This window comes from Schistocerca americana, chromosome 5 (assembly GCF_021461395.2).
Source record: "Schistocerca americana isolate TAMUIC-IGC-003095 chromosome 5, iqSchAmer2.1, whole genome shotgun sequence".
Taxonomy (NCBI): domain Eukaryota; kingdom Metazoa; phylum Arthropoda; class Insecta; order Orthoptera; family Acrididae; genus Schistocerca; species Schistocerca americana.
Window position 1 is genome coordinate 679,626,821 of NC_060123.1, and position 23,592 is coordinate 679,650,412.

Genomic DNA, 23,592 nt, shown 5'->3' on the forward strand with positions numbered 1-23,592 from the left:
CGAGAGCACAGAGGATAGTGCGCTTGCAGCGACTTATCCCTTGCACGGTCCCCGTGAGACTCACATTCCCAACATGTCAACACCACTACATTCGTAGTGCGCTTGATAGATATTTGCCCATCATCCTCATTACTCGGGGCAGATTAGCAAGTCCCGTACGAGTTGGGGCACAGCGTGTGCGTTCGCACAAGAAAGTCAATGGCCGGGAAGCCATATTTTAACTATATATGACTGTAGTATCTGTTCCCGAAAGAACAGTTACTTCTGTGCTCTCGGTGGCTCAGATGGATAGAGCGTCTGCCATGTAAGCAGGAGATCCCGGGTTCGAGTCCCGGTCGGGGCACACATTTTCAACACGTCCCCAATGAAGTACATCAGCGCCTCTTTGCAGCTAGGGTGTCTATTTAATTATCATTTCATACTAGCAAAAGCTGCATGGTCATCAACGGTAACTGTTCCTTCGGGAACAGATACTACCGTCATGTATAGTTAAAATATGGCTCCCCTGCCATTGACCTTCTTGTGCGAACGCACGCGCTATGCCCGAACCCGTACGGGACTTGGTAGATTAATCTGCCACGAGTAATGAGTATGATGGGCAAACATCTATTAGGCGCACTACGAATGTAGTGGTGTGGACATGTTGGGAATGTGGATCTCACGGGGAGCGTGCAAGGGATAAGTCCCTGCAGGCGCACTATCCTCTGTGCTCTCGGTGGCTCAGATGGATAGAGCGTCTGTCATGTAAGCAGGAGATCCCGGGTTCGAGTCCCTGTCGGGGCACACATTTTCAACATGTCCCCAATGAAGTATATCAGCGCCTCTTTGCAGCTAGGGTGTCCATTTAATTATCATTTCATAATCAGTTACTATTGGTTGCATTTTACACTTGCACACAATTTATTTTAAACCAGTAATTCCAGACTCAACAACAAATAAAAATACCACTTTTTATTAATTAAAGAATAAACAACTGTGTAAATAATAGTGTTTTCAGTGAGTTACGGTTTAGCATATCACCATTAAATACAGATACAGCAGATAATGTTTTAAAAGCAAGCCACTGTGATCTGGGCAGAACGCCTTACACGCCAGGAATGGCGATAAATTAAGAATTGTTTAAGAACTCGCTGCAGTTTACAACTTACAGGTACTGAAATATTAAAGGCAAGTCGCCACTAACACAGCAGAAGGCATCAGACGCTAGGAATGGCAGTAAATAAGGGTTACTGCTAAAATACAAATACGAAATTAGAATTTTCAGGCAAATGACCACAATCACGGCTGAAGGTCTCCAGAAAGGGCAATAATATAAAAATTTTAGAAACATGCTGTAAAACAGCAAATACAATAGCAAAGGTTAAATAAAAAAAAACAAGCAACTGATCGCCAAACGGGTGAAATAAGATGATTATAAACGTCGTAACAACCCTTAACATCCACTGAACACTACACAACTAGATTTATTCCAGAAGGCGACCAGCACTATTAACTAGACATTTACAGGGTGTCACAAAAAGGTACGGCCAAACTTTCAGGAAACATTCCTCACACACAAAGAAAGAAAATATGTTATGTGGACATGTGTCCGGAAACGCTTACTTTCCATGTCAGAGCTCATTTTATTACTTCTCTTCAAATCACATTAATCATGGAATGGAAACACACAGCAACAGAACGTACCAGCGTGACTTCAAACACTTTGTTACAGGAAATGTTCAAAATGTCCTCCGTTATCGAGGATACATGCATCCACCCTCCGTCGCATGGAATCCCTGATGCGCTGATGCAACTCTGGAGAATGGCGTATTGTATAACAGCCGTCCACAATACGAGCACGAAGAGTCTCTACATTTGGTACTGGGGTTGCGTAGACAAGAGCTTTCAAATGCCCCCATAAATGAAAGTCAAGAGGGCTGAGGTCAGGAGAGCGTGAAGGCCATGGAATTGGTCCGCCTCTACCAATCCATCGGTCACCGAATCTGTTGTTGAGAAGCGTACGAACACTTCGACTGAAATGTGCAGGAGCTCCATCGTGCATGAACCACATGTTGTGTCGTACTTGCAAAGGCACATGTTCTAGCAGCACAGGTAGAGTATCCCGTATGAAATCATGATAACGTGCTCCATTGAGCGTAGGTGGAAGTACATGGGGCCCAATCAAGACATCAGCAACAATGCCTGCCCAAACGTTCACAGAAAATATGTGTTGATGACGTGATTGCACAATTGCGTGCGAATTCTCGTCAGCCCACACATGTTGATTGTGAAAATTTACAATTTGATCATGTTGGAATGAAGCCTCATCCGTAAAGAGAACATTTGCACTGAAATGAGGATTGACACATTGCTGGATGAACCATTCGCAGAAGTGTACCCGTGGAAGCCAATCCTCTGCTGATAGTGCCTGCACACGCTGTACATGGTACGGAAACAACTGGTTCTCCCGTAGCACTCTCCATACAGTGACGTGGTCAACGTTACCTTGTGCAGCAGCAACTTCTCTGACGCTGACATTAGGGTTATCGTCAACTGCACGAAGAATTGCCTCGTCCATTGCAGGTGTCCTCGTCGTTCTAGGTCTTCCCCAGTCGCGAGTCATAGGCTGGAATGTTCCGTGCTCCCTAAGACGCCGATCAATTACTTCAAACGTCTTCCTGTCGGGACACCTTCGTTCTGGAAATCTGTCTCGATACAAACGTACCGCGCCACGGCTATTGCCCCGTGCTAATCCATAGATCAAATGGGCATCTGCCAACTCCGCATTTGCAAACATTGCACTGACTGCAAAACCACGTTCGTGATGAACACTAACCTGTTGATGCTACGTACTGATATGCTTGATGCTGGTACTGTAGAGCAATGAGTCGCATGTGAACACAAGCACCGAAGTCAACATTACCTTTCTTCAATTGGGCCAACTGGCGGTGAATCGAGGAAGTACAGTACATACTGACGAAACTAAAATGAGCTCTAACATGGAAATTAAGCGTTTCCGGACACATGTTCACATAACATATTTTCTTTCTTTGTGTGTGAGGAATGTTTCCTGTAATTTGGCCGTACCTTTTTGTAACACCCTGTATAACCTTTAATGTAGGCATTAAAAGGTATTGTAATAATTAATACAACAATGAAACACAAGGATCAGTACATAAGTTCCTTAAAAGGTACTGAGGCAGATTATAGCCGCAGAAGGCGTGGGCTGAAGGAGCGTTACACTCAACTACTGGCCATCAGAACTCCTTTTAGAGCACACATGTCTTACAAGAACCAAGGGGCCACAGACGGTGCTCCAGGGACCGACCTGTGAGAAGGTCCGGCAACAAACACTTTCGCGAGCGATGAGACAGGCAGCCAAGGGTTGCATTCACTTCACAGGATGGTAACTCAGACCAGTGGCAGTCTGACAAATGACTAATGATAATCTTGATGAAGCTACCTGACTTCCGATAAACCAAATACAACGATGCAACAATACGCGAAAGCCGGAACCGGCGGTGTGCACTACGTCCCCAGAATACTGTGCTTAGAGTGCCCAGAGCGAGAAAGGAATCACTACCACCAGAGTAGAAGAATCACCAACCGGCCCCCAGGGCAGGTAACTGGGGCATTAGAGACCACCAGGCAAGAAAAATTACCGCTGGTTTAACTTAGCAAATTGTAGCAAGATGAACGCGGTAAACAGTAATAAGAAATCGAGAAAGCTAATCAGATCCGCCTTCCCCAAGCACTCCACTCCCTGCTCTTCACCTCGGCGACACTACGAGCACCAGCACGAACCCAAGTCACTGGAGAATCGCGAGATATCACAATGGTGGAGGTTTCTCTAGTTGGATTGAAATGCACTCATCTTAAAGCCTGCTGGATCCGTTTTACGACGAGGTCGTGTACCCACGTGACCAGAGCCCTACCATCCAGCAGTCCATGCGTGCCGCCAGCGTTCCCGGCGTGTTCTGGCACTGCGCGGACCTGGCTCCTCCTGAGCCCCGAACCGAACTGGCCCACTCACACGACCCGGAAAAACAACGACGTCGCCTGAAAGTTAGGGCAACTGTTACTACATACCGATAACCGCCGCTACTGCCAGTAGCTGTGACTGTCTGGCGCCACTAGCTCAATGGAAGTATCGACTATCCCTCTTGCGGCCCTGTTGTCAATATCTATAAGGAAGAGGTGGTATCTGTGGGCTGTGTCCTCAGAAGCTCTTTGCTTGCCGATATATATACGGGTTTGCTGGCCCGAGGGGGGAGGCTCCAAGTTTGGAGATGGGCGTTAACGTCGCGACAAGAGGCGGTCACGATTGTCATCAATATTACTTGTATGTTTTATGCGTTGCAGAATGGCACTGAATAAGAGAAACTGTATCCAGCGCGGTATAAACATCGCTGTTTCACTCAATAACGGGCAGGCTGCAGATCCGTGCCCTTGTAATTATTGGCATTTGTTCTTGTTTTGATTTCTCTTGTAAAAGCTTATTCATTTCACAAATTTGTTAATTTGTAAAGAAGACGAATTTATGATTATGTATTGTTAAATAAACAGGTTGTGTAAAAAGGTTCAAATGGTTCAAGTGGCTCTGAGCTCTATGGGACTTACCATCTGAGGTCATCAGTCACCTAGAACTTAGAACTACTTAAACCTAACTAACCGAAGGACATCACACACATCCCTGCCTGAGGCAGGATTCGAACCTGCGACCGTAGCGGTCGCGCGGTTCCAGACTGAAGCGCCTAGAGCTGCTCGGCTACAGAGACTGGCTGGGGATTAGCAGGCTGGTACAGAATATGGATTGAGAGTAAATCGAAGAAAGACGAATGTAATGAGTAGTAGTAGAAATGAGAACAGTGAGAAACTTAACTTGATGGTTACAAAGTAGATGAAGTTAAGGAATTCTGCTACCTAGGCAGCAAAATAACCAATGACGAACGGAGCAAGGAGAACGTCAAAAGCGGACTAGCACTGACTAATATGGCATTCCTGGCTAACAGAAAAAAATGGTTCAAATGGCTCTGAGCACTATGCGACTTAACTTCTGAGGTCATCAGTCGCCTAGAACTTAGAACTAATTAAACCTAACTAACCTAAGGACATCACACACATCCATGCCCGAGGCAGGATTCGAACCTGCGACCGTAGCGGTCAAGCGGTTCCAGACTGAAGCGCCTAGAACCGCACGGCCACACCGGCCGGCGGCTAACAGAAGTCTACTAGTATCAAACATAGGATTCTATTTGGGAAGGAATTTCTGAGAACGCACGTCTGGAGTACAGCGTTGTATGGTAGTGAAACACGGACTGTGGGAAAACCGGAACAGAGGAGAATCGAAGCATTTGAGATGTGTGCTGCAGACGAATGTTGAAAATTAGGTGGACTGATAAGATAAGGAATGAGGAAGATCTGTGCGGAATCGGAGAGGAATACTTGGGAAGAGCAGGATGATAGGACGTTTGTTAAGACATGAGGGAATGACTTCCATGGTTCTGCAGAGGGCAAAAACTGTATAAGAAAACAGAGATTGTAATACATCCAGCAAATAATTGAGGACGTAGGCTGCAGTTGCTACTCTGAGATGTAGAGGTTGGCACTTGAGAGGAATTCGTGGCGGGCTGCATGAAACGAAATCGTGGCGGGCTGCATGAAACCACGAAAGACGGATAAAAAAAAAAAAAAAAAAAAAAAAAAAGGCAGAATGGCTGATGCTTCAACACTGGAGAGATTGTGTGACCTGTGTGACCTGTCAGCCCAACTACGAAGTAAAAAGACGTTATAATAAACGTAAACTTCTCTGTGGTTTGTGGGATGTGACTGCAATAGTGCCGGTGTCCCGGGGGAAGCAATGGGGGCCTTATTCGGACGTTCAGTGCCACAACGTCTGTCATTACATACCTTACAGACAGACCTCAGAGCTCGACACTCAATACGCCAGCGAAGGCTGCTGCTTCACCTTACTCCAGTTGCGCTGAATAGTCTCCAGACAGGCCTCTAAGAGGCCACAGCGACAAGTCACCAGGGGCATGGTGCGGTTCTGATCTTGAGGCTTTCTGCCGGGTGTTAGCATGCCATGCGATAGCACGTGAAGTGTCTTGACAAGAAGAGGGGATCGCACGCTAGGTTATTGTTGCTTCAGCGAGAGTGACGAACTGTCTGAGAAACGGATTCAGCAACTGCAGTGTCGTTTTCAACACGTGTCAGACTCTACTCGTTCCATTTTCAGGTGGCAAAGTACGGCCGAATATCAGCTCTTTGTTTCTCCCATGCTAAATTATTATGCTCCGATACCCCTAGAGGTTGTGACATCTAGACAGAATATAATATATACAGGGTTTGAGATTTCATCTGTGTGAAAGTGACTAAGATTAAATTTACATTTTTCTGCACACCTTAACCTCAATTTATCGGAGTTTTTTCACTGTTAGGAAACAAATACAAATTACCACTTATGTGCCGCAGTTTTGAAGTATATATACAGCCGCCATACTTGCAAACCGTTTTGGCCCTTGCATTTCTAGCTCAATATCTTTTCAGTTACCTACAAGAGTGTATGTAAATGTCAAAAATGCATAGGTCATAGCATGTCCAATAACACCATGCCTAGTGAAGCACTGTGGTTTTAAAATGGACCTTTGAGATGAAAATAACACTATTTTTACCGTAAAAATATCAGCATTACATTACTAGCGACTCAACGATATGAACGTAGGGTTATAGGCACTGATTTCATGTGCTTCGAAATTTGGAAAATTAAGAACTTTCCTTTTAAAGCAAATCAACATCAATCAATAAAATTATGGAACCAGGAAAAAAGTACGCGAACACTGGGAAGAAGTTCTCATATGGCCAATTTACCAAAAAAAAAGGTCTACCTTATCATGTGTTAAATACAGGATACAAAGCATAAGATAATGTACTCTTGTGAAGACTTGCATGTTCCTGATGAATGAGGTGCACTGCTATTCACATACAGAAAAAAAACTGCCCATGTTTGAATAGGGCTCGAAGAGTGAGGGCTCCTTACAAACTTAATTATGTATGTGGACAATTCATCCATTCCTGGAATCGAGGACAGTGACGATATTTGCCTGTTATTGACATTGACACTGGCAAGATATCGCTCGCAGGGATTTCAAAACTTTTGAGAATAATTTCATTTCAAGTTTATAGTAGGATAAAAAATGAGGAAAGAAATATTTTTTTCGTATGATATAATTAAAAATTAACAATTTCGTATTTTTCTCGCTTTGAAATCTTGCCTCTTTCCAAATTTCATCATTCTACGACAACGGAACGCGCCCTATAGGTCTCTATGACTGAGCTTTCGAGTATCATAACATGTCACATAAATGGCTGTATCTTTTGACTGCATTGACTTAAAAGCTTAAAATTTTAAATCGCCAATTGACACTAGACCTGAGTATGTCACATAAATTTTAAGTTGATATGCGAATCTGTTCCAGAAAAAAAAGGGCCCCAACAGACAAACAGACGGAGAAAAAACAAGAAAAAATTTCTCGTGTTATATAATTACAAATTAACAATTATCAGATTTTTCCCTCTGTCTTTGGTGTTGAACCTTGCTTCTTGCCAAATTTCATCATTCTAGGTCGAAGTGAGTTTTCGCGTATCAAACTATGTGTCATAGTTGGTCGCATCTTTTGACTGAATTGACTAAAAAGATTAAAATGTTTACACTGCAGTGGGACCATAAACCTTAATATATCACAGAAATTCGAATTTGACACGTCTATTTCTTGACAATGAAATGAATACCCCTAACTGCATACAGGCGTTGATAGAACTCAACGGGGACAGTTGAAATCTGTGCCCCGACCGGAACTCGAACCCTGGATCTCCTGTTTACATGGCATGCCACCGAGACACCGAGATAGTGCGACTGCAGGGACTTATCTCTGGCACGCCTCCCGTGAGACCTACATTCCCAAATTATTGTTTCGCACTATATTCATAGTGCCCTTGCGAATTATACTCATTACTCGCGGCTTTTTGCCGATTCCCGTAAGAGATCGGGCACTGTTTGTGCGTCCGCACAGAAGACGGTCAAATGGCCGGTGAGCCTTAACTATAGATATAGATTACATGTCCGAAAGAACAGACACCATTTTCATATATTGTTGAGAAAAATAGTTCTTAATAGTCAGACAGACAGACAGGCCATTATAGAATACAAGGGTTCTGTTTTCTGTAGTTTTAGGCATGGAACCCCAAAAAAGAAAGTGTCACATATTACTACAGGAGGTAGTGCTGATCAGGCGAGAAAAAAGTTCCTGCACGTATGTGTCCGGAAACCAGTACCTGTCGAGGTACGGGCCGTTTTACTGTCGACCAGTAACCTCTACTATTCGGTAGTTACAGGCCATCCTATAGCTGCAGTTCACTGCGCGTGTCTGAGTGGTTGTAATGGGCAGGACACTCATGGTAGCGCTGATACCACTGCAACTATCTGTCACACTGGTGCGCAAAACTTAAGAAAGAAAGTAAATTTCACATGATGTGTCACTGCCAAGTAACACATCTTTATGAAACGTGAACCACAGGTAGAAGAAACCGCTACAGTGTAGCGCTGAAGGTAACAAACAAATACACTATGAAACGAACAGAAACGACACTTTTACCCAATGACGATAACTGCGCTGAAGTCGCCGCATCTACATCTACATCAATACTCCGCAATCCATCTGACGGTGTGTGGCAAAGGGCACCTTGAGTACCTCTATCGGTTCTCCCTTCTAGTCCACTCTCGTGTTGTTCGTGGAAAGAAAGATTGTCGGTGTACCTCTGTGTGGGCTCTAATCTTTCCGATTTTATCCTCATGGTCTCTTCGCGAGGTATACGTAGGAGGGAGCAATATACTGCTTGACTCCTCGGTGAAGGTATGTTCTCGAAACTTCAACAAAAGCCCGTACCAAGCCACTGAGTGCCTCTCCCACACAGTCTTCCACTGGAGTTTGTCTATCATCTCCGTAACGCTTTCGCGAATATGAAATGATCCTGTAGCGAAGCGCGCTGCTCTCCGTTGGATCTTCTCTATCTCTTCTATCAACCCTATCTCGTACGGATCCCACACCGGTGAGCAGTATTCAAGCAGTGGGCGAACAAGCGTACTGTAACCTACTTCCTTTGTTTTCGGGCTGCATTTCCTTAGGATTCTTCCAACGAATCTCAGTCTGGCATCTGCTTTACCGACGATCTACTTTATATGATCATTCCGTTTTAAATCACTCCTAATGCCTACTCCCAGATAATTTATGGAATTAACTGCTTCCAGTTGCTGACCTGTTATATCGTAGCTAATTGATAAAGGATCTTTCTTTCTATGTATTCGCAGCACATTACACTTGTCTACATTGAGATTCAATTGCCATTCCCTGCACCATGCGTCAATTCGTTGCAGATCCTCCTGCATTTTAGTACAATTTTCCATTGTTACAACCTCTCGATATACTACAGAATCATCCGCAAAAAGCCTCAGTGAACTTTCGATGTTATCCACAAGGTCATTTATATATATTGTGAATAGCAACGGTCCTACAACACTCCCCTGTGGCACTCTTCCTTCCTTCGGAAGACTTCTCTCCATTGAGAATGACATGCTGCGTTCTGGCATTTAGGAACTCTTCGATCCAATCACACAATTGGTCTGATAGTCCATATGCTCTTCCTTTGTTCATTACACGACTGTGGGGAACTGTTTAAACGTCTTTCGGAAGTCAAGAAACACGGTATCTACCTGGGAACCCGTGTCTATGGCCCTCTGAGTCTCGTGGACGAATAGCGCGTGCTGGGTTTCACACGATCGTCTTTTTCGAAACCCATGCCGATTCCTACAGATTTCTAGTCTGCAGAAAAGTCATTATACTCGAACATAATAAGTTCTACAACTGATCGACGTTAGAGATGCAGTTCTATAGTTCTGCACATCTGTTCGACGTCCGTTCTTGAAAACGGGGATGACCTGTGCCCTTTTCCAGTCTTTTGGAACATTACGCTCTTCTAGAGACCTACGGTACACCGCTGCATGAAGAGGGGGGCGGGGGGAAGGTCCTTCACGTAGTCTGTGTCAAATCGAACTGGTTGGACTTTAGAGTAAGAGGGATATTTTCTTTATAGGGTGTGTGGTCGTCGTGGATTGCAGTGCGTGCTCTGCAACCTACTACTAAGCTGCCCACATGTTTAATAACGAGTTCTTGTGGTGGACGGGACGTCGTATTTCTTCCTCCACCAGCGCACTTGATAAGCGCCTGGTGGTCGTTGGTGCACGTGGATGTATTGCAGCATGTCTACCGGCACCAACAACCACCAGGCACTTATCGATTGCGTTGGTGGGGAATGGAGCGCCCTGCCATAAGAATTCCTTACCAGCCTCGTGGTCAGAATGACAGGAAGTTGTCGTCCGTGGTGATCACGGCCCTGCTAAGAACTACATCCCGTCTTTTGTAATGTCCAGCGAAACATCACAAATCGTGATGGCTTCAGTGTAATTATTGTCTTTGAGTAAAAGTGGCGTTTCTGTTGGCGATTTTCTTTCAGTTGTTCTCTGTACCATCAAGTTTCATCAAGCTATTTTACTTGGCAGCGACGCATCAGGCGAAAGCTACTTTCGTCCTTAAGTTTCGCGCACCAGTGTACATCAGCAAATTGAGTTTATTCTGACCATGCACTGCGTCAGCAGAACAAGATTAGTCATACAGTGCTGTGAAAAGAAACTGTGCTGTAAACAGTGCAGTGGGGGCCTACTATTGCACTAGAGAAGTGCTAAACATGGTGTTACGTTATGACAGCAATCGCCAGGCTCATAAAGTGTTTGCCAAGCAACATCCACAGTGCATCATTCCATCTGGAAGGCTGTCCAGTGACTTGTAGAAGCTGGACTGTTCGCAGCGAGGGCAACGGACCACGGTTGGCCTTGCACTGTTCGCAAGTCTGACATAGAGGAGCGTGTATTGAGAACTATACCCCTGAGTGGTGAGTTCTGCACAAACAGTAGCTTTACACCGATGAAATGCAACTGTGCAAGGTCTTCAGCTGAAACACCACCTTGCCCGATTACGGATCTGCCATTGCCCCCTAAAACAAGCTGTTGCAATTCCACAGACTGGGTTTCATTTGCAGATGAGGCAGGATTCGCAAGAGAAGGCGGATGGAAGTCCTTGAGCAGTCAGTGAGGTGAGCCATCAGTGTATGGGCAGGAATTGTCGCTCACAAATTGTTAGCCTCTTCCATCGCTTTACCATCCGATTAACAGGGGCAGCGTATCACCGATTTCTGCACGATGGAATACCAACGCATTTGCGATACGCTGCCCTTGCAGAAATATCTACATCTACGTGGATACTCTGCAAATCACATTTAAGTGCCTGGCAGAGGGTTCATCCAACCACCTTCACAATTCTCTATTATTCCAATCTCGTATAGCGCGCGAAAAGAAAATCTTTCCGTACTAGCTATGATTTCCCTTGTTTTATCGTGGTGATCGTTCCGCCCTATGTAGGTCGGTGTCAACAAAATATTTTCGCATTCGGAGGACAAAGCTGGTGGTTGGAATTTCGTGAGAAGATTCCGTCGCAACGAAAAACGCTTTTCTTCTAATGATTTCCAGCCAAAATCCCGTATCATATCTGTGACACTCTCTCCCATATTTCGCGATAATACAAAACGTGCTGCCTTTCTTTGAACTTTTTCGATGTACTCCGTCAGTCCTACCTGGTAAGGATTCCACACCGCGCAGCAGTATTCTAAAAGGGGACGGACAAGCGTAGTGTAGGCAATCTCCGTAATAGGTCTTTTACATTTTCTAAGTGTCCTGCCAATAAAACGCAGCCTTAGGTTAGCCTTCCCCACAACATTTTCTATGTGTTCTTTCCAATTTAAGTTGTTCGTAATTGTAATACCTAGGTATTTAGTTGAACTTACGGCTTTTAAATTAGAATGATTTATCGTGTAACCGAAGTTTAGCGAGTTCGTTGTAACACATGTGGATGACCTCACACTTTTCGTTATTCAGGGTCAACTGCCACTAATCGCACCATTCAGCTATGTTTTCTAAATCGTTTTGTAATTTGTTTTGGTCTTCTGATGACTTTATTAGTCGGTAAACTACAGCGTCATCTGCAAACAACAGAAGACGGCTGCTCAGATTGTCTCCCAAATCGTTTATATAGATAAGGAACAGCAAAGGACCTATAACACTACCTTGAGAAACGCCAGAAATCACTTCTGTTTCACTCAATTACTACGAACTGTGACCTCTCTGACAGGAAATAGCAAATCCAGTCACATAACTGAGACGATATTCTATAAGCACGCAATTTTACTACGAGCCGCTTGTGTGGTACAGTGTCAAAAGCCTTCCGGAAATCCAGGAATACAGAACCGATCTGAAATCCCTTGTCAATAGCACTCAGCACTTCATGTGAATAAAGAGCTAGTTGTGTTTCACAGGAACGATGTTTTGTAAACCCATGTTGACTGTGTGTCAATAGACCGTTTCCTTCGAGGTAATTCATAATGATCGAACACAATATATGTTCTAAAATCCTGCTGCATATCGACGTTAACGATATGGGCCTGTAGTTTAGTGGATTACTCCTACTACCTTACTTGAATATTGGTGTGACCTGTGCAACTTTCCAGTCCTTGGATACGGATCTTTCATCGAGAGAACGGTTGTATATGATTGTTAAGTATGGAGCTAATTCATCAGCATACTCCGAAAGGAACCTAATTGGTATACAGTCTGGACCAGAAGACTTGCTTTTATTAAGTGATTTGAGTTGCTTCACTACTCCGAGGATATTTACTTCTACGTTACTCATGTTGACAGCTGTTCTCGATTCGACTTCTGGAATATTTTCTTCGTCTTCTTTTGTGAATACGTTTCGGAAGGCTATGTTCAGTAAATCTGACTTTGGTTTATGTAGTCCCATTTTCTACGGATTGTGTGAAAGTACCTCACCGCAGCGTTTCGTGATCTATGTCTTAGTAGCAGAAGTCCGGTAGCATGACCTTCCCATTCGAGGAACGTAATTCCGTTGGAATTCTGGCTATGGGGGCACTTAAAGGTACTGGTGTATGCTCAACCCACCGACAATATGCAGACGTAACAGGAGCGCGTGTCCAGTGCATGTGGCGCAGTACGACTGCAACTACAGAGAGACTATGTGAGTCTGGTAAGGAAGTCTCAATGATGCGTGGTAAAACACGGAGCACTGCCTGCAGCGTCTGCTAACGGGCAGATGGGAATGAGAGGACAGATTGGCTCATATCTCAACAGCATTAGTTTCCTGACATGTCATTATAATTACTTTTCTTCCAGTTTTGACCATTACTACCTCCTATAGCAATACACACTTCTTTTCAAACGCTCGATATTTACGCTGAGAATTCTGTCTGACCGCAGATTTTTGAAGATGCGACAGCAGAAGGATAAATAATGGGCTAATATTTATAATTGGTAAAACAACGTAAGTGTATACAAGATTCGCTAAATGTTCCGAAATCTATGTCAAAGATCTTGCACAACTCACAATTACTTTATAATAGTAATCCACACTTATAAAAAAACTGTAAAACCGTCGTGTCTGCCTGTTTGCCTTTGAATACACTGATCTCCAAAACTACTGGACTAATTTTAAGGGAGCTGTCACAGATAACTTGAGCACAGTTTGGGGCACTGTAGAGGCTACATTCATCAAAATCGAATCTCGAAAGAAAACAAAGACATGATCTAAAATTTTCCTAAAACTTTCACGTCTCTTTGTCCGTCAGTCTGAACACGCTACTCTCCAGAACTACCAGACGGATTTTTATGGTTTTCACTGGTAACTTCTGGGCAGCTAGCCGCACCTTATATGATATATTTCATCAAAATCGGGTCACAAAAAAGATATTCTTATACATCATAAAAATGTACTGGGTGATCAAAAAGTCAGTATAAATTTGAAAACAGAATAAATCACGGAATAATGTAGATAGAGAGGTACAAATTGACACACATTCTTGGAATGACATGGGGCTTTATTAGAACGAAAAAAAAATACAAACGTTCACAAAATGTCCGACAGATGGCACTTCATCTGATCAGAATAGCAATAATTAGCATAACAAAGTAAGACAAAGCAAAGATGATGTTCTTTACAGGAAATGCTCAATATGTCCACCATCATTCCTCAACAATAGCTGTAGTCGAGGAATAATGTTGTGAACAGCATTGTAAAGCATGTCCGGAGTCATGGTGAGGTATTGGCGTCGGATGTTGTCTTTCAGCATCCCTAGAGATGTCGGTCGATCACGATACACTTGCGACTTCAGGTAACCCCAAAGCCAATAATCGCACGGACTGAGGTCTGGAGACCTGGGAGGCCAAGGATGACGAAAGTCGCGGCTGAGCACACGATCATCACCAAACGACGTGCGCAAGAGATCTTTCACGCGTCTAGCAATTTTTTTCTTGGTTCTAATAAAACCCCATGTCACTCCAAGAATGTGTGTCAATTTTTACCTCTCTATCTACATTATTCCGTGATTTATTCAGTTTTCAAATTTATACTGACTTTTTGATCACCCGGTATGCATTTACATTTATCCATATCTCCTCTGAAAACACTGCACCGATTTCAACCAAACTTGGTACACATTTCACTTACTGTCTGGAAAGAATCACTGAGGGGACAAAAACATCTACCTATCTTTTGTATCCCGCCTGGAATGCGGCACGCGGGTCTGCTCCTGTAAACTGAAGGGTAGGCCGAATGTAGGAAGTGAGTAGGAGCAGGAAAAGGTGAAATGCTTCGGTACTGCTGGTAGATTTGATAAGTTAACTATAGCCAGAATTTGGATTCTGTTAGGCTTACTTAACTTTGGCTGAGATGAGTACGTAGGTGCGAAGCCGGATACATCAAAGCTCACCAAAGTTACACAGGCAAAATCTGTAGTGGCTCGCCCACTACGAAAATGAAACAATGTTGCTTGATCGTCTACTCGTAATCGGTAGAATCTGGAGCGGCGCTCGTAGAGCTGCACAGCGCCAGCTAGAGGGCGCTGTCGTCGGTATCTGTGTCTTAGTGCCAACCTAAGAACTTGTACCTACGCCATGGCATCACAGCTATCGATACCACATCCCTCCCACTTAAAACTCCTAAAACGACGCGCCGTCGTTGAGTATGGCTTCCGATGGCGGGTGGAGGGACCCAGGGGCGGTGCAACTGAGGGGGCGGACAACGGAACTGCCGGTGCGCGCTGTCCACCCGCGTCCCCGAATTGCTCGCGAGGGGACGAGGAAAACGCCCCGTGGAAAACCTGCCCAGGCTGCGCACCGCCACTGGGTATGCTCGGACGAGAAGGCGGAGCAACGACCTCCATGGGCGACAGCGGCGGCGGCGTGACAGCAGCCTCAGCGTCCATCGGTTCTGCCACCGCGGAGGAACACGGCGGCGGCGGCGAAGGCGGCGGCCGGAGGTGGGCCCGTGGCGGCGGCGGAGCGGCCCATCCGGTGCAGGTGACCGGACCAGCAGCAGCGGCGACGGCAGGAGCGCCAGCGGCGGAGGCGCCGTCGGTGGAGTCGTGGGCTGAGGCGGCAGAAGCTGCGAAGCCTCCGATTCTGCTGGAAAACAACGAGTGGCAGAAAACCGAGGATGGCACAAACGGATCTGGTTCCGGTGTCACTTGACAGAGCCGGAGGGACCAGAAATGCTCACGGTTGCGGTCACCCACCACATTCTGCGCAATAATGTCTCTAATCATTATATCTGCGTATGAGCGTCCACATGAGCAATTAAAGTCACAATGATACATTAGTCCCTGAAGGTCCACTAACCAAGATTTATTGGACTGAGTAGGGCCATGCCGGAGACGAAAGAATTTGTAGTGAGCAGCTACCACATTGACACTATAATGGAGGTGGGAATTCAAAGTGTCAATCACTTTGTCGTAAGGTTTAGTTTCTGGGCGGGTGGTGGGAAACAATTTTACGAGCACACGGTATAACACAACTCCCGCGTTGGCAATGAAAAAGGCAGGCCACTCTGTACCTAATATGTTGTATGTTGCGAAGTGTGTCTCAAGCTGGGCGATGTATTCTGGCCAGCGTTCAAAGTCAGGATTTTTAGGCACGAAATGGCAGCGCTGGAGGCGTCGTCGGCGTCGGAAAGGGAAAAATTTATCGCTTGCTATATTCTCGTTTTTCATGTAGAAAAACTGCCACATCTGGTATGACGTTTTAATTTATTACTTCCTTGCTACTAAATTTGTTTGTGACGTATTTTGCAGACAGTCTTCACATATAACAGTGAACGTACCTGCAAAATTATGTCGTCGTACGACACATAGTTCATGATATATGACGTCATAAACACGAAGCTGCGTGAAAAACTGCTGCATCATGCATGACGGTTGAATTTATTACTTCTTTGCTACTAACTCTATTAGCAACACATTTAGCAGACACAATCCTGTATATGCCGCTGAATGTAACCACAATATTATATCACTGTACAGCATAGAGAGAGGGGAAGGAGGTGATAGACAAAGGAAAGAGGAGGAGATGAACAGAGAGATGGGTAGGAGGAGACGGACAGAGATTCTTTGGCGGTGGGTGGCGGGGGGGGGGGGGGGGGGGGATAGAGTGGAGCTGGTGGTACAGAGGGAAGGGGGAAATGAGATGGACACAGAAAGGGGAGGGGCAGGAGAGATGTACAGATGTACAGAAAGAGGAGGAATGAGGAGACTGACTAATAGAACTGAAATAAATACATACGAGGGAAACACCGGGTACTCAGCCGGTAGTAAGTACAAGAAACTGACAAGAGGAACGCCTCACATGCAGCCAACCAATTCGGCTCATATTTGATATGTCGCTTATGTATAACTTAACATGAATGAATAAGATTTTTTGGCTCAACACCTCCGTGTTTTTGAGTAAACCTCCCCTAAAGTTCATAATGTGGAATCGACTCAAAATTGACGGGATGGATAGGTAATAGAGCATTTTTAATAATGATATATGGGGCCCATAAATGCACAGTTTCTCAGAAATCGAGGAAAGTAACTTTTTCTACGGCCGTTTATGTACCCAGAAGGCAAAAGCGGCTTCACAAAAGCTCCGCTCGGGTAGCGATCAAGGCCTCTGGCCGCGAAACAAACAGCCTGTGCTCGATTCCCAGACGCAGTCTTCGGTTTGTTTCTTCATTTGTATTTTTTCCGCAACGAAATGCTTAGGAATACGAGAGTTAATAAAGTAAATCAATTTAATGTGCCCGTACTCAGATTAAATTATGTTTTATATATTGTTTGAAAATGTGTTAACATTTCAATTTGTTACTATTATGTTGATTAAATAGCGCTGTTATAATGTTGGTAAGTCTATATGTGGCGTAACATTGCTACAACTGATAAAACAATAAAAACAATCCAGCATCGTTATGCAAATTCAAAGCCGCATACGATCGGTATCTTACGAACTCATTAATACACAACCAAACTCACCGTGATAATTAATCGTGAAAATAAATATTCTGTTAGCTGTAATTTTGCTTTTCAACGTTCTAGGTCAAATACAATGTTCACTTTTTGTAATGAAAGTCTTCCTCCTTTACACGCAGTACAGGCCAGGGCCTAATTCCACACAGTACCTTAAAATGACTGACAAATTCGTCATTGAACTACCAAGTCCAGGCCTCCAGTTTGCTATAAGAAAAATTATTAAATAATCTGCGCTCACAGTATCGTGCCTGTAAAACAATGACGTAAATTTTAAACGTGCCCCGTAATGTCGGGGGACTGCAGCGCTAAAGCGATGCTGCCTTCTCTCCGCTGCAGACTATGCGATAATTGTGAAAACTGGGATTATTTGACGTACGTTTTACACTTCTACAAATAAAATTCAATTCACACTTTAACTTATTACCTATTTGACATCGGCTCAGTAAGTTACGTTGCATTACATTACAGACCTGTACAAGGAAAATACATGATAACGCTTTTCGGAAGACAATCATAGAGAGAGAGAGATCCTTTACATAATATAAATAAATCGGTTGAAGACTGCAGATGAACACTTATCAGTACTATGACGTCGTTTATTTTTAAGATCTATCATTATTGTATTTCTTTTTTAAACTATTATTTTCGTGGTTATTCGCGTGAAACACTGTTTTACGCGTTTCAAAGGCACACTAGACTTTTTATAGTTCTTCTATTCCTCATTTCACTCGCAAAAAATATTACTGTCACATATTGGTATAGGGACATAGGTTCAGCAATAATAGGTAAGTACGCAAATCAGTTTCTCAAACGACTTGAACTATTAAAGAATTAAAATTTTGAGCCTCATTATATGAAAACAATTCCGAATGAGACTGCTTCGAAGACGTGCATTCGACGCACGTTATCACACGAGGGAGAAAATCTAACCCTCGTCACAGTTGGTAGTACATACAAAATAATACTTTCGTATACGGTGCAATATTCCATCGTATTGTCTGGAAAATTTTTGCTGTAAACTTACGGTACTTATAAGAAGATAATGATTAATTTGGTCCTCTGGTATAGAAGGGGCTAATCGTCTAACCGACTTGTTAAAAAAGTGTCTACGTCGCTTGGAAATCAGAGAAGTCGAGAATTCAACTTACAAAACATGAGAACTTTTAAAACCATACGTTGCTGGTAAAAAAATTTGACATTGGATTCCAGGTGCGGACAAACTAACACCGTCATCTATGATAGCATGTTTATAGATCATGATGGTAACCGACATGTACGATAGAAGTAATAGAGCCAAACTACCCATCTGTGTGCTACCCACGTCATGTTTATTTTCGTGACTATGTTAAAACGTTTTTTCGAGGCTTCAAAATTGCAATCTGTCACAGTGGGAATTGTACTAACGCGTGGATGCGAAAGCGATTCACAGTATAATTCGCGATCAACTTACAGTCCTATTTTTCAGGCAATGTTATCGTATGTGTGGCATGCACAAATTTAATTCTCGATAAAGGAATGTTTTGAAATGCAAATCAAGTCTGTTTCCAGACGAATTATCGGAAGGATTTATGTAGTTGCTCAAAGATTGTATTCATTACATGTTCTTTATGTCGTGACAAAATTTTCTTCGAATGTTTGTACTGCAAGCACCATCCACCGAGGTGTACAAAAGAAATTGAGGACACGTTACCCAGGGTGCGGAAAACCCATTGTAAAGGGATCAGGATTGAATCTTTATTTCTTTACTACTCCAAGTATTTTGAGAATTTTAATTGCATACCTTGTTATTATTCCGTATTGATTTACTTACATTATTAACCCTCTTATGCCTACCAGTTTCGAAACGGAAAAAAACATAAATAAAGAAGCCTGCAGAGTGCAATAGAAAACTGAACACGGGTTCTTCGCTCTGCAGCAAGATGCCTTGGTCGCTAAACGAACTGCGCTATCGTTGAACAGCACCTAACCTTAGTGGTATATTAGCGGCAATAGAAATTTTTTTCGATTTCTGGGAAAGTATGCGATTGCGGACACCATATATGATAATGAAAAATGCTCAGTTTACATTTATATTTCGACCACGTCAGTTCTGAGCCGATGGCGTGTCATGAACTTTAGGCGTCGTGTTCTAAAAAATGGAGGGTTGTTGAGCCACAGTGTCATATAGTCTTTCATTTCAGGTTGTCAAATTTGAGCCGAATCGTTTAGCCGTGTCTGAGGCCCTCTCTTATAGAGAATTGTTAAGTCCAGAATATTAAAGATCTAGATAGAACTTCACGTCTATACACGTGTGATGAAATTTTTAGGATGATAAGCGGTGTGTTGCACGTGGTTGAGGATAAGAAGCTTTAAAATCACTTTCAGGGTGAATCTTCCACTCTTCAGCGAAGTGTGGCCTCTTATGACACTTCCTGGAAGACTAAAACGGCATACCGAGCGGGAACTCGAAATCCGGTTTCTAGTCTTTCGAGGGAAATGCTGTTCCCTGAAAAGCTAGCCACGGTCGACTCATGACGCATCTCCACAGCTTCAAGTCCGCCCTTGCCTCTCGCCTACTTTTCAGACTCATCGGTACTTGCAATCCATACGTTATTAGACTAGGATCAATGAGAGTAAAGCTGAGGCGGAGACAAACCACAAGAAAGATTACTGGTCTGAACGTAAGACAGCAGCAAAAACTAAAACTCTCAAGTTCTGTCCAGTGCTCCAACAGTAAGAACGTTTCTTGGTTTTTTGAGTGTGTAGAATTTTTATTTTCGAGAATTCGGATATTTACTTTCGAAAAAAGAAACAATCTCTTAGTTCCAACAAGGTTGAATTTATTTTGGTCACAGAACGTAATCAAGATAGAAGAACTTCTGGTTTTCCAGGAAAGGCGATACAGGAAATGAGTTGTGGACCTGAGAGCCGACGTCTACGAGCACAACAATTTGGCGAGCGTAACAATGGGCTGAAGGGATGGAAGGAGACAACAATATAGAAATCAAATAGAAGATAGTCAGCAGGAGAACAGCTAGTGAAAGACAAAAGTTGTTCTGTCTAATATCTATGGTTTTAATCTGTCAAAGTGATTTATCACGACCACCTACCACTCTTCCTTCGTATCCGCTCAACAAAAAACGTTAGAACCGTTGAGCGAGTATTTTATCCCGCTTCGTTCGAACTTCACATACCTTAACCGCTCGCGGCATGTACTCATCGGTTTTCCACACGTGGAAGAGATGCGTGGTGATCTATTGACCATTCCATGACACATTGTTCCAACGTCTTCTTCATACTGGTCTTCATCGCCATAAATTTACTCTACGAAGACATCATTTTGCACCTGGGCCGTGAAATTTATTAGACCCTCTTGTTGGTCTCGTCCCATACACACACTACACAGCTATTTCGAGGTGTAAACATACTTCAGGTACGGTATGAGCGTCAAAATACCATGTCGAATGACCGTAATGATCAACTGTTGCAGGAAACAATAACAACGAACACAAATGGATCGTGACGTGATATACAGAGTGTTTAACTATTACCGGTGGTAACAAAAGTGGCGATTAGAGGACAATGAAACAAGCAAACAGTCCTAACAAACGTAGGTCCGGAAACCAAGGGTTTCGCGATACGACACTTTAAGACTGAGTGTATGAATACCTTATAATAGAGTGCCAGAGGATCCGAACTACAGATGTGCGCCCCAGGACAAACAGATGACAAGAAGTGTTCCACACGGAAACCGTTCACGTGAAGGCTGCCTTTAGCACGTCTCCTCATTGATGGCCACATACGTTCAAACATCCCAGTCGCGTCCGGATGCGCTGGGAACAATCCACAGTTGATACCCGGATTCATCGACGCTAACAATAGGATTAGAATATACCTCACCTTTTAAATATCCGCACTCAAAAAACATCCAACGATTTCAGTTCGAGTTACCCGAGAAGCCATGATATTGACGAGCCAAGACCAATGTCGAATCAATGTTTACCAGTAATTATGGATCCAGAATGATAATTAAAGCACACTAAGGCAATTTATGATTTTGTAATTTACGCCTATTTGCAGTGTTTCGAAATAACCGTAGCGTTAGAAATTAACTGGCAATGACTGCAGCTGTGGATACGTCATATTGGGGAAACTATTGCTTTCTGAAGTATCTTTATTAGGATTATGTGCTTGGTCCATTGCCCCCTACTTTCCGCTCTCGTTAGTACTGTAGTACTGACAGTAAAGACTGTGGATGGCTTTTAAGGCGGTTTTACATCTGTCACGGCGAATGCGGGCTGGTTCCCCTTATTCCGCCACAGTTACACTATGTCGGCGATTGTTGCCCAAACACGGTCTCCACGTACGCGTACACCATAATTATTCTACCACTCAAACATCTGGGGTTACACGCGTCTGGTATGATACATTCCCTGGCGGCGAGTCCACTGGGGGCCGAACCGCACAATAATCCTGGGTTCGGTGTGGGGATGCGGCGGGCTGGGTGAACTGCTATGGCCTCTTGTGGGGTTGTGGACCACTGTGGGCTACGGCGGGACGAAGCCTCTCCGTCGTTTCTAGGTCTCCGGCTCAATATACAATACACACACACATTGATAGCCAAACCCCGTGTATGTCGAGATGTACTGTCGTTCATGACAATTTACAAACAACCTCACGGGGTTGGGGAAATTATACAGGGTGCAGATATTTTCACAAGTGATACCTTAATATGTACAAACATCTGTGTCTTGGTTGCTTTACCAGTGTATCTAACACTCTTTCCAAAAACATGTCACAAACTTTACAACCTGAATTTTTCTTGACAAATGTAACTACACCACCAAGTGAACTATGCCTGTCAGTATAGACTAACCAAGCCGGCCGTGGTGGCCGAGCGGTTCTAGGCGCTACAATCTGGAACCGCGCGACCCTACGGTCGCAGGTTCGAATCCTGCCTCGGGCGTGGATGTGTGTGATGTCCTTAGGTTAGTTAGGTTTAAGTAGTTCTAAGTTCTAGGGGACTGATGACCTCAGAAGTTAAGTCCCATAGTGCTCAGAGCCATTTGAACCATTTTTATAGACTAACCATTTTGCTTGCACGTATCCGAACTTCAACATCTGACCTGCTGCCCAGGGGAAAATAAGCATTTATGGCTTGCTCTTGCCACATGTACTTCCATGTACTAACCAACCTAAAAACATATGTCCCTCAGTAGCTATAATTACTAGTCTGCAAATGACGTAAATAGTAATGTAATACTGTTCTGTACACCATCCTCAGACACCAACAGAAATATCTGCACTCATATTCTTTTCACTCTATATATTCTTGAAGGCATTGCTCTTACTAGCCTTAACCACATCCTGTAATGTCTCGCATGGACGTCCGTCTATGCATCCCAGCTGGTCGTAAACCGATGACTACCACAGTATGGTTTCACCATTTCCCCTTCCCACGCGCCTCCCTCTCTCTGTCACTCACCTGCTTCTGATCGGATACAAGCAAATAATAGTGAAGTGGGTGTCCGTGAGAGCTGAGCACACGTTTTCTCTCGTGTGCAAGCGAGAGTTTGCACGACTCCTCCTGCAGATTGTAAACTGTGAATTTCTTACCTTACTTTCGGCAGGATGCTGTCGCCCCATTTATTGAGTAGTTGAATTAATTCCCACTGTTGACGAAGAGAGGGCAGTATTTGTACTATTGCAGCATAGTGACACGAGACCTAGTCTGCAATGGAAATATTAGACTCTCAAATATGTGTGCGACTGAGTGAAAAGACATACCTATTTAACGCACTGAACATGTCTGATTTTGTACCTGCAGAACAGCATTTGCGAGAATTAATAGTCGTCTGCTTTCATCTCAAGAAATCTACTGCGGAAAGTCATAGTTTGTTAGAAGAAGCACATGGAGAACATGCTCTATCGGAAGCAATGAGCAGATATTGGTTTCGACGATTCAGAGACAACGATTTTGAGGTGAATGACAAAATGCGCCCTGGTCGGTGAGGTGTACCATGTCCTGTTGCGGCCGGGTTAGACGGTGAATTCTGAACGCTGCGAAGCTCAAATACTCGGTCTGAACCGCGCATTTACAGATAAACGTTCGTAATA

At 43.9% G+C, this 23,592-nt stretch overlaps 1 non-coding gene across 1 annotated transcript; it reads left to right on the forward strand.

Annotated features, from left to right (window-relative positions):
- The first annotated feature begins 268 nt into the window (after positions 1-268).
- Positions 269-343, forward strand: Trnat-ugu. The gene has a single exon. It is a non-coding gene; the product is annotated as a tRNA-Thr (tRNA).
- The last annotated feature ends 23,249 nt before the right edge of the window (positions 344-23,592 follow it).